Source organism: Peromyscus californicus, unplaced genomic scaffold, assembly GCF_007827085.1.
Source record: "Peromyscus californicus insignis strain IS unplaced genomic scaffold, ASM782708v3 Scaffold_10__1_contigs__length_136768540, whole genome shotgun sequence".
NCBI classification, from domain to species: Eukaryota; Metazoa; Chordata; class Mammalia; order Rodentia; family Cricetidae; genus Peromyscus; species Peromyscus californicus.
The window spans coordinates 106539336-106552270 of record NW_026294391.1 but is presented as its reverse complement, the minus strand read 5'-3'; the positions used below and the strand labels follow the sequence as shown (position 1 = coordinate 106552270).

The 12935-nt window shown below is 36.7% G+C and overlaps 1 protein-coding gene across 4 annotated transcripts in view; it reads left to right on the top strand.

Annotated features, from left to right (window-relative positions):
- Positions 1–781: 781 nt before the first annotated feature.
- Positions 782–12935, top strand: part of Tenm1 (teneurin transmembrane protein 1) — an 820708-nt gene continuing 808554 nt past the window's right edge. For all 4 annotated transcript variants that reach the window (XM_052738708.1, XM_052738728.1, XM_052738717.1 and 1 more), the window contains exon 1: positions 782–1507. The gene's annotated coding sequence lies outside the window, so the exon portion shown is untranslated. The remainder of the gene's footprint in view (positions 1508–12935) is intronic.

Here is a 12935-nt window from a genome sequence, read left to right as displayed (position 1 = left end):
ATACTGTCAATGGAAGACAGTTTGGAGTTGCTCTCTGCTCACCCACGAGAGCTTTTGGGAACCCTAGTGCCATATTCACCTGCTTGGCTTTCCTGAAGGGCAAAGAAGAATAGAACATTAAGAGGAACCCATAAACACCCCCTTCGAGTTTATCCCCTCACACACTAAAGTTATACTGGCAAGAGATTTCTCATTTTTTTTTTTTCTAAGTTGGTCCTGAAGCTTTACACATTGAAGCAGTGATGGAGAGTTTTAGCGCATGTTCATGCATATGTGTGTGTGTGTGTGTGTGTGTGTGTGTGTGTGTGTGCGCGTGCGCCCGCGCGCTCTTGTCTGCTTATGCATATCATGAATGGGAAACACTGTCCCGGGTTGATTCTGACATTAACAAATACTCCTTCGAAGTCTCCATTCCACCTCATCCTCGAGAGAAAATAATGATAAATGCTGGTCATGTGAGATGAGAAACCGTCCTAGTGTGGTATGAAATCAAAATTTTGTTTGTCCATATTGCCTTTTCCTCTGGTACCGAGCTTTCTCCTGCCCTCTCTCCACCCTCAAACACTCCTGATCATTCTCAGTTCCACTTCCCTTCCTCAGCTTGTTACCTGCTCCTTTAGCCCTCCTCCTCCTCCAGCTCCTCCCAGCTCAACCCCCACCTCCCCGGGCTCAGCTGTGGCTAAAACCTGGAGTCTTGGGTAAAAGAAAAAGAAAAAAAAAAAAAAAAAGCCTAGGCTGTGAAGCTGTCAAACCGGGCATGCTCAGTAGACAGGGCAGGTTTTTTGGTCTCGAGTAGCGGAGAAACATTTTTTGCACAACCGCGACCAGCCTTAGAGCGCGGCGGCGGCGGCCACAGCAACATCAGCACAGCCATCCGCGGTGCAGACGCCCGGCACCCGGGAGCGCGGCGAGCTCTGGCTCAGCCTGGAGTTCACCTCCCAGTGCCCCGGAGGCTTAGCTTACCCCTTCTGATCTCTCTCTCTCTCTCTCTCTCTCTCTCTCTCTCTCTCTCTCTCTCTCTCTCTCTCTCTCTCTCTCTCTCTCTCTCTCTCTCTCTCTCTCTCTCTCTCTCTCTCTCTCTCTCTCTCACACACACACACACACACACACACACACAATTTCACGTACACATATGTATACACACTAGCTTGAAGAAAACAATAACAACAAAAATAACAGAAAAACAAAACAAAAAACGAAAACCAAAACGACTCGGGAGCAAACACCCTCCTGGCAGCGATCGTCCGCTGGCACGATAGTAGCCAGGTTCGGTTCCTGCCCCCAAGCGACCGCGGGCTGAGAGCGCCGCCGCCGCCAGCTGGAGGAGAGCGATGCGGGGCCCCGAGCGGCAGCTCGAACAGTAATGTGGATTTACAGTCATTTCCCGCAGGAACCAGCAAAGACGCCCGAAGTCCAGGGCACTTGCAGCACCCGGCGGAGCTGAGCACCTGGCAAGGAGGCGGGGGACCGCACCTGAGGACACCACTGAAACTTGCGCCTGGACTAGGTAGGTCCGTTTCTTTTGGCTCTTACTTCCTTGCCTCTTGATCCTGCCTACCTTCCGCCCCAAGGACTCTGGGCGAACTTCCCCCCTAGGATGTGGTTGCGGATGGTGACTCCAGGTCGTGAGAAGCTGGTTGCGCCCGTTCTGGGACTCCTGATGGAGGAAACAGAGCCTTTGCAACCTTTTCTCTAAATCTCCTTCTGCCCCAGGGATCTGGACCACTCAGGAGAGATGGGAGATTGGCCTTGTTGTCAGTTCAGGCTTCCAGCAGGCCCTAGGGACACTGTCCTTCCAAGGTTTGGTGGGTTTCCTAGGTGGCACTTTTGCCAACCAACTCCTTCAGTACTGTTAAGAGGGCTGTTCTCCTCCGCTTTCGCGCAGACCAAGGCACTCTAACAAGTGGACCAAGATGCTTGGAGTGGCAGGTGGGGAGGCTCTATCCAAAAATAAAGGAGACAATTACCTCCTGCATTCCTTCCACCTGGAGAATCCACCAGGGTTCTGCCACTCCGGGTCACCTCCTACCATCTCTCTAAGAGAAGAGAGCCATGGGCTAGAATGTACTATAGAACCTGTTTGCTTCTGAATTGGTATTCCAACCTCACTCAGGGAGTTCGAGTTCTAAGGGAATGCCAGGACCCTCATTGAGGCCCCACCCAATGTGTCCTCTTATACCCCAATCTGTGTCAAAGGAAATAATCATTACTGGGCACTCCGTGCTTCAGTAGCCGTCGGTGTTGGCTTTGACCATGCGCTCATCTGTGCGGGATTGTGTGTTTTTGCGTTTCATCCTGAAAACGTGGTGTCTGGAATCCAGCAATGGCCAGTACATCTGCCGAGAGCCAAGCACCCGCTAGGCATGCCTGGGGAAATGTAACCTCAGCTTCTCCCATTCCGGGAAAAGGCATATTGCCAATTCAGTTTTAAGATGCTTTGCCTAGAGGTGTAGAAGGGAGCCTTAGCGCTACTTGGTGAGTGGATGAGCTCGCAGTCGGTAGCCTATTTAAACATTTCAGCAAACCCGGTGCCTCTGATTGTTTACAATTGCAGAGACAGCCGATCTCACTCAGCTAGTGGATGTCCTCTCCACGTCTGTTTCACCACTGGGAGAGTAGGGGCGGGGGCCTGAGCTGGCTTGCAGCTAGTACTTGCCATAGGCAGCTTTGGGTTTAGCAGATCTGCATCACTGTTACTGGAAATATGCTAATATGGGTAGAAAAACTCTACCCCTTCAGTACAAAGCAATTGGTCAGAATATGCCTCAAACTTCACAGGCTTTTCTGAGCACAATAATCCAGTTGTGCATTTATAGTGGTCCTAAGAAACACGAAGAGAAGTTCCCTGTGTCACAGGAGAGAAATTAGATGTCATTTGAGTGTAGAGACCAAAAGGAAACGAAATGGCCCAGTGAACTTTAATAGGTATTGTTAGATAAGCATTTAATTGATCATATTTGCGGTAAGGATTATAGGCAGCTTCCTTGAATTTGAGATTGTTGTTCTATGATTATAATTAGCAAGACAGGTATTCTGCACTGAAAGCATCAATTGCTACTTTAGTCTGGTCCATGAAGACATTGCAAATGTCTGCTCTATTGTACCTTTGGATGAAAGAAAAATCCTATCTACCTTCCTCCTCTGAAATCTTCTGACCTGTATCAGAGGGTACTGGTACATTGTCGAGCAACAGCACAACCTGAAAGAGGAAAGCTCCTTTTTAATGAAAAGACTATCCACAGCATTAACTTCTGCTCAGTAATTATCCTGCACTTGTTTACTTGCTTACATCTGCCCTGTACATCTCCAAATGTACAGGGGTGGGGATGAGTTTGCATAAGGCTTCCTATGACCCTTAAAGTTGGTACTGGAATACCAAAATCCAAGTTTTGACATTTTTATCCAAAGTATAAGACCTTTAAAATGTTATGTTGAATAATTTACTATTGCAAAGTTCTTAAAGGGTAGTTAAATGGTTTCATGTATGCTAAAATAAGGTTACAAACTTTTGATGCTAATAAAATAAAGTCAAGGTATGCATTTGCAAAGGAGTTCAGGTCATTTCTAGCATGAACCCATGGCTCTTAATATTAATTAAAACTTTGCAGGTTGTCCATCATAATTTTAAAAACCAGATATTTCTGCAAAACAACTATATAAAGGAATAATTAACAGTTTTATAATGACAATAACAAAATTCACTTTTTAGAACAATGACATAAATTTAGAAAAAACACAGGATTAGATGATATGGTGTTTGTTATTACATCTAGATCTCAATTATGGATTAAGAATACATAGGCATATCATTTGATAATTATAGAGAGAGGCTTAAAGGAAAACATTGTTTTGTAGAATCATGGTGCTATAATGATGGTTAACTGAATGTCCAAATATTTAAACATATAGGTGTACTAAAAAGGAAAATCATAGTGTATGGAATTATCAACTCCCTCAAGGACCTAATTCAAAGTTTGGATGTCCTAAAAGTCTCACTGTTTGAGTTCAGCTATCATATGTGTAAATAGCATTGACCTGATCACAGCTTCCCTTGTGGCTCATTTTGTCTTTCTCCTGCCCTTTATACAGCTTCTTGCTGAAACAGAACTATATAGCCATCACACTTATTCTGTATGATACTATCTTAAATGATCAAACCGAAAATTATTATTTGATGTTAGTTTTGGAAACAAAAGCCTAATGGAAATTTATTTTCTGTGAAAGTCTTGAAAACTTGCAAGTGAGAAATTTTAGTGACAATTAACATAACATTTTTTTTTTTACATTCTACATCGGAGATATGCCTTCAGATTTCATGTGATAAATTTTAGTGACAATTAACAAAACAATTTTTTTATATTCTACGTTGAAGATAGGCTTTACAGAATTCATGTAATGTTTTCCTGAAGCTCACTTTGCTGAAAGTCTGTCAGTTTCAGATTTAAGTAAAGCTATTACATCCTCAGCATACATCATGATTGATAATTCCCTAAGGTTTTCTAAACATGATAATCTACTAGTTATTAATATATTTACTTATGAATGACTGGAGGTCAAGATAAAACTGGTACTTTGAGTACCTGACCTCAAAGATAGTTCTTTTTTATTAAAATATTTTATCATACTGCTCATATTTGTTCCCTACACACACACACACACACACACACACACACACACACACACACACACACACCACTACAAAAGATGTATGCACACACACAGTTCCTTGGAAGGAATCTTGTGTGAACATCATTCACTGGATATAAAATATAGGCTAATTTTATTTAACTTATATTTATATAATTCTTAGTTTTCTGTCGATTTTAAACCCAAGCAATCATTTGTGACTACTTTACAAAGCTTCTCATCATTTACCATCCAGAAGAAAATCTGAATTGGATTAGTAGGACAACTACAGGCAGATGAAATGATAAAATCTAATGCATTATGAAGAATTTTACAATTCTGATTACCAGTATATATCCATAACTTCAAATGTGAATGCTATTATAAAAATTAAAATCATTCAAATTTCAGAATTGTTCACATAAACAATAACTGATTTCAATTACCTGCCAATTCTACTAGATTAGACCATTCTTTTTAATGGAGATTGAAATTTTTCCTTCCTTTGAAAAATAAAATATCCTTTTTACCTAATATAATACTTAGTCATTGTTAATAACATTAAATTAATGCATGAATCACCTGACTTAATGTGTTATTTATATTTCTTTTGTTCCTTTTTTTCTGTTGATTCCTGTTAAAGCTGCAGAAAGTAAATACAGCCTGCACTATGCACAGTTAGAATAGGTGGATGCTATTAAAGGCTTTACATAGCTTTTGGTTATTGTGGACAACATTGATGGCTCAACCACAGCTGTCTCTTCAGTACCAGTGTTCTATTATACAGCTTATATTGTGTGTAGCAATATTGTAGTTTGCTACACATGATGTGGTAGGATTAAGCAAAGCCAAAGATATTGCTTACATTTAAAACTCATGGAAAATAGAACTGAATAAATTGGAATATGATGGTATAAACTAAAAATTATTGTAAAACATTCGTGTTAATTTATCTGCTACTATTTCTGCATATAATTTAAGCAAACTAGTTTTATTTAGTGAAAGCAAATGAATTTTTAGTTGATGATGATCACTGATATTTTAAAAATACTAACATTTAAGAAAAATTAATACTATTAAATTCTTATGTAACTTCAATACTTACTTCTAGACCAGAAAGTATAATCTTGGATAATTTACAACCTTAAAAATCATTCTGAATTGTACTTCCTGCCCAAGCATCTACTTTTAGTAAACAATAGCATATGGTAAAATGTGCATATATGCCAAATAACCACTACCTCCCGGATGATGTTTTTAATATGATGTAATGATTCTGAAATATTGGGTTTTTCTCTCCTACCCTAATCTAACTGTAAGAGTGAAGTTAATTAGAAAATCAACACATCAGTATGTGTTCAGAATCTTTTTTCAGGTTAGTGGATCATCTTTGTGAAGCTATATTTCTGGAGTTTTCTTACTTTTGTTTCTCGGAGGTCTATAACAAAATTAATATGTTTTCTGGATTTTTATCTGGGCCTCTGTGATTGTATCTATGCAACATCCCAACAGTCAACTGTTTGGGACAATTCAAAATAACCTCTGGTTGATTGAGACAATGCTTTACTCAGTGTCTGAGTGTTTTGGGATGCATTTAACATGATGATGACCATTAATATCTTTGTAGGAAAAGAAAACAAGTAAAACTAGAAAAATGTGTAAAATATCTTTAACACCTTTGAATTTCTATAAGATACATAATAAATCAAATTTCATCCTAGAGCCTTCTATGAATTTTATGAGATACCACTGGCATTCCCAAACTATTGCAAAATCAAAAATACACCGACTGACCTTTACAAGAAGCCAGAAAATGCAAAACTTTTTCAGTCTGCAATTCTTTACTTCCCCCAACTCCAGTGATTTATCAGTTTAAAAGTTAACAGGTTTGATATGTTAGTTTCTTATGATTTCCTATACGTCATTTCCCAACAGTCCTTCTGCTGCCCAGGAAACTAGATGGGACAGACAACTGGGAGTCACTCATTCAGGGCAGGAACCTCCTTTTTAATTTCATGTTAGCCTGTTGGTCCCTGAAATGACTGTAAATGTTGGAGAATTGAATCTGTCAGAAATAAATGATTAAGCAGGACAAAACATCAGCCATTTTTCTTAAGATTTTACTTGCAAACCTCTTCTATCCCTACTCAAGCAGTTCTTTTAAAATAGTCACAGAAATAGAGGTTTGATTTGTACATTCTTTTTGGTATTTATGTAGTTTACAAAGCATTTTTCTTCTAATAGAACATTCACAGCTGTAAAACAGTTTTGTATTAGCTATTATACTGAAAAAAATGTTCTTTCAAATTATGATTCTGTAGACTTTGAAGAACCCTACTTAGTGATCACGGTAAAACTAAATACAAGTGGTGTTTGAATTTTCCAGTACAGTTGGTTATTTTTCCTTTTTAAATAGAAACACAATTCTGTTAGAATATCTATGCCCCACTTTTCTTTTTATTAGAGACCAAATGTATTTCAATGCATTTATTTGAGATTTGTAAAGGAGTCATTTTAGCCATCACTATAAAGCGTACTGATTGTTTTAATTTTCATCAACTAAGTTGTCACTTGATAAGTAGTCAACAATGAGGAAATTGCTTTTTAATGTTTCTCATATTTTGTTGTAACATTTTTGTGGCTGATTACGACTTATAGAATTTGGAATCACAGTCTCTAATATGAGCTGAACTGAAACCATGCTGTCTTTTGCAATGCCAGCTATAGTGTGTGAGAATCTAACAGATTTTCTTGTGAATTATTGTTTCAAACAATTTTTTTATATTATGACTAAGAGAAAGCAATTTTTTGGTGAGGATTTTTGTAATGAAAAGGGAATGTTTGTTTGTCAGAAGGTCTTTTATGTTTTAAATGAAGCTATTTAAAAATATAAATATCCTAGACAAAATTATGAATGATAGAATGGGGCATCTATTTAAAATTTTAGAAAAAGAATTACTTACATCTCTATATTATAGAGAATATTGGGGATGTTAGTGTCTTGTCCTGAATTTTTGAATTGTATGTATTTTGTTACCTGTTTTGGTAGTGTTTGCTTGTTTGAGCTATAGCTATATAATTACAATAACAAAAATTAGATCACTTGTTACTGATGAATATGCAGAGTACCTAACACCTGAATCTTTTATATCATGTTGATTTCCTCTAACTTTATGTAAATACTTGACATTTAAGGGAATAATGAAATAGTCAAGTATATTAGCTGTTTGACTCAAAATATCCGGTAAGTCACATTTGGTTGTATAGCCAGATGCTCAGGTTTGAAGGACTTATAGCCTTCATTTCTCTTTTCAAAGTATAATCTACTTACTATTCAATTGTTTTCCTACTTAGATGAAATATATTATAAATATTTAGCGTGCTAATGAAGATGTAGTCACTCTCAGTAGAATTCAAATATGGTTATATTAAAGGAATTCCATTTTCATTTTTTGGAATTAGTTTAGTGTTTTTAGCTGCCTGTATGAATGAGGATTTGTATATTGGCCAAAAGAAAAGTAAATGATTCTCCATTTGCATACTTCAGAGAAAACCTTATTACTGACTAAGGTCAAAGAGAAAAATTCCCAGTTGCATGCTTTTACATAATTGGTGGATTCTAAGTGTGTCTATTACATCTAATGTCTCTATCTGCTTTAGACACCTGTCAAAGAGAAAGTGCCAGATTAGATGGACAATTGGTTTATTAGATATCACCATCCCTGAATCCCAGCTGCATGTAGACATTTAAAGAAAACTCTTCAGTTGTTCAGCTAAAATAGATAAAAGATACTACAGATGGCCCACCTCAATAATCCAGATTTTTTTCAGGTACATTTAAAATTAAATGTCCTAAGAGATGATTAATTCAGGAAAGTTATTGATAATGAACTCATCTTATGCTACACATCCTTTGCACCCATGATGATGCCTTATTAAAGGTGTCTTAATCTTGCTAATTACCACCTGTGTTTAAATATAGAGGTGTCTAAATACACTACAACCACACAGTGGCTGGAAGCATTCTAAACCTGAAATTTTGCCTCTATTCCTAGCTAACTTAGTACCTAACAACAAAATGTTTCTGATCAACATCTTCAATTTATAGTCTGTGTATTATGTCCCCTACTTTTAATGCTAATAATTTCCTTTTCTAGAGTTGCTTTGCTTAATTGCAAATGTTTGAGAGATATTGATGTCAGATGTGCCCTGTTAAGTAGCCCAAAATTGTGTGTGCATGTGTGCATGTATGCATGTATGTTGATGTGTAAAGATGAGATTGTTTTCTGTAGAGAATATTTATTAAACATATGTACATTTTTACACCAACTTCGAAAGCATTGTATACAGAAACATATCTCCTCTGTTTGCTTACTGTACACTTTAAATAAATATGCTTCTGTGACTGAGCCTCATTGCATCTGTAAAGATTTAAGCAACATAGGACAACATTGGCAGAATTGCTAGGCAAGTCAAATAAAATAATTCATTTTGAGAAAATAGTTTTAATTTTACTAATGATATCTAGTGACCTCTAAGAATGAGGGCTATGCAGTTGGCTAGGAGGAGTTGTAATGACACATAAATTCTTTGGATTCATGATTTTCTTCTTACATTTATTTATATTTACATATGTGCAGAGATATGAACCAGGAGGCAGGGGAAAGAAGACAGGAACAGAATCAAAAGCCAGGGAGGAAGGCTTCTTACTGGCTTGCTCCCTGGCTCATGATTATGTAGGCTTTTATACAACCCAAGCTTACCTGCACAGGAAACGTGCCAGCCATAGTGGGCTGGGCCCTCTTATACCTATTAGAAATCAAGAAAATGCCACACAGACATTGCCACAAACTAAAATGATTAAAGTATTCTCCCAGTTGGAGTAGCCTCTTCCCAGGTGATTTTTAAAAAAAAGGTAATTCCAGTATGGAGGACAGGTTGAATTGGGTTAAGAGTGAGATACTTGAAGAGTCTATATTTCAAGTGTAAAAGGTTATCAGGGTACAAACCAAATGATCACAGTGACAGTAGAAAGAGGCGAAGTATATGAAACTTACCCTAAGGCTCATTATGCATTATGAGGACCACAAAAGAAAAAAAAGTTTGAGTAGATAATGAGATCAGGTTTGGACTTATTTAATGTGCAGTAGCATAAAGACATACAGATGGAGTTCGATTTTTAAGTGATTCAAATTGCAGACTTGAATATCCATTCTGAAGGTATATATTGGGGAGCCATCAGTCAATCAATGTAGTCATTAAACTTACAAGAATGGGTAGTTAGGATCTCCTACTGACTATAGAGAAAATGCGAAGAGAAGTGTGACATTTACCAAAACACTGCACTTCGGAGGTTAGAGATGTAAGAGGAACTGTTCCATAGGAAGTTATGACAAGAGTTGAGTTAGGAGAAAAAAACAATAATGTAATAAAAGCTAAGGACAAAAGATCTTGTAACACCACTTAGGGAAAAGGCATCAAAAATACAATTCACAAGAGAAAGCATGAATGCAAATAAGTGTTTTTTGAAAAAAACTCAAATTTCAACAATCAAAAGAAATTCTATTAAATAGGTATGAAATTTTCAGTTGTGCAAAGTGAAGAATTTCTAACGATTTTCTATATATCATGCCCATTGACGATAGAAACAATACAGAAAAGATATGGGGAATTTTTGATAAGATAGTTTAACTGTGAAAGTCCCAATTCTTAAAGTTATACCTGGCAGGTAAACCTACAATCAAACCAATTAACAAATGGTTAACTCAGTTGATTCCACATGCAAATTCTATTCTTCATCTAAGTCATTTCTCCCCACTGATCATTAACACTCTAGACCAAGCTATTATTGTTCTTTTTATTGGCACTTGGTAATAGTATTCACAAAGATTGTTATATTCATTGTTGCCCCCTTCATGGTTTTCTACACAGAAACCAGCATGATTTCTAAATTTCGGTAAGATCTGTGCTTTGTCTCATCCTTGCCTGTTAGTCAAAGAGCAACCAAATATATCACATATAAATATAATTTAAAGATGGAAGGAAAAAAATATCAAGGCCTACACGACCCTGCATGATTTGAATATCAAACTATGCACTCTATTTCCTATCCAACCTTGCTCAAAACTTTGTGTACACTTTGACTTCTGCTTTGTTGCTTAAACATAATGTGATGTTTTGTCCCTCAGGACCTTTGTGAATATATTTTCCTCTATTTGTTTGAGATAAGTTTTTCAGATTCCTATTGGTCGATTTTCCTCATTTTATTCATATGTTTAAATAATTATTCTTTCACCAAAGCTACCGACTCTATCTTTGCATTGATTTCATTTATACTCCTTCATTCTCCTCTCCTCTTTTCTGCTTCTATTTTCTTTCATTTTAGTTAGAATTACTCGGTATCATACTGTGTTTTTGTTTAGACTTTATCAACTCCTCTAGCGTATGAGCTCCATGAGGCCATTAGCTACTTGTCTTTTTGTTCAACACTATATCCATATAATTTAGAAAAGTGACCAACATGTAGTAAGTGCTTAATACATACCAGTTTAATAAACAAAGAGATAATAAAGACCTGCATTATAGACTGTTAATTGGTAGAGATTTGGCATTTTTCACCAAAATCATTAAGAATTCTGTACCCAGTGGCTATGGTTGTAGATTGGTGGTGGAGCATTTGTCTAGCATGTGTAAGACCCTGTGTTTTACCCCTAGTACTACAAAGTCTCATTTATATCATTTGTCCAAGTACCTCTGCTTTCAAGAATTTGTTCTAAGGAAATCACATGAAATGTAAAAGAAAATTCATTTGCTAAGTTTTTTCACCAATTTTTTTAATGGTAGAACATATGTTCAACAAGGGAATTGCTAAATGATTTGTGATATGTTGAGTAAATGAAATATCATATGATTACTAAATATGATGTTTACAAATAGTTTATGTGAAAAGAAAACATGTATATTATACTGGCAAGTAACTAAGTTAGATAAGAAACTGTATGTACCCAACATACATGCGAGAAACAACATTGGAAATGGATGTGCAAAATTACTAGAAGAGAAAAGACCTATGTGTTGAAGAGGTGGATAGGGGTGGCATTTTTTTCCTTTTTCTTTTCTGTGCTTTTAGATGTTCTCTAATAGATAATATAACTTTCATTATCAGAGTATATGCACAAAATTAAGAGGAAATAGAGCGCTATATAAAATAATCATTGATACATTGTAGTAAGGTTTAGATAACAGATTAGAATAAAACATCCTTGAGAGGTAGAGGTAGAGGGAGGTAAATAAATGAGATAGAACTGTTCTCTGCCTGTTTTGAGGTCCACAGGCAAGTGGAATTATTGAAAGTCACTAATGCAATTTAGTCTTCATTCATTAGAGAACCAGGGAGGCCTGGGTTTACCATGTCTGTATTTGAACAGGATGTTAATGGGAGATTAGGCAAGTTAAGACTTCTTCATATTGCTGGGGAAAGCACTAGCAATTTGCTTCATGTAAAATAGAAGTTATTACTCACTGTATTTCTTCATGTCATGTAGTAAAAACAATTAAGTAAAGTTAGACTACAGATTACTTGGCAATTCAGCCACAGTCACCTCTAATGGAAAAGAAGAAAAATAGCATTGACAACTTTTGGCAGTTCTCATCATTAGAAATGTCCATATTGCCAGAAAGAAAAGAAGCTGTAGCCAATAATGTAAACCTAAAAGTTCTTTAGGCCCAGAGGAGAAAAGTGACAATACAGAGTGGAGCGCCATTAATTGTCTAAGAACACTGATCATTGTAATGGGGAAACTGTCTCTGTTATTAACACAATTATTTTCTACAAGGCCTTTGAGTAAATGTTCCGTTAGAAAAATGGCATTTGGGTTTTCAAAGCATAGGAAGCAACACGGAAAGATACAGTCAATAGTAAAAGAAAGTATAGTTACTTATGTGCGACCTGGGACCTTGAAAATAGAAATGGTGTTAATATAACTGTTGCAGCTAAATTATTAAGTAATTGAATAATTATTGAAAATAAATAAAAATTGACCATTTTCCTAATTTAATAAGAATTATACTTTTGAAATCCATTGAAAATAACAATTCTATACACACACATCTATATTTCATATATGCATATCTATATATTCATAGTTTATATTAACATTTTGAATCAAACTTTTTTTTTTTTTGGTTTTTCGAGACAGGGTTTCTCTGTGTAGCTTTGTGCCTTTCCTGGAACTCGCTTTGGAGACCAGGCTGGCCTCGAACTCACAGAGATCCGCCTGGCTCTGCCTCCCGAGTGCTGGGATTAAAGG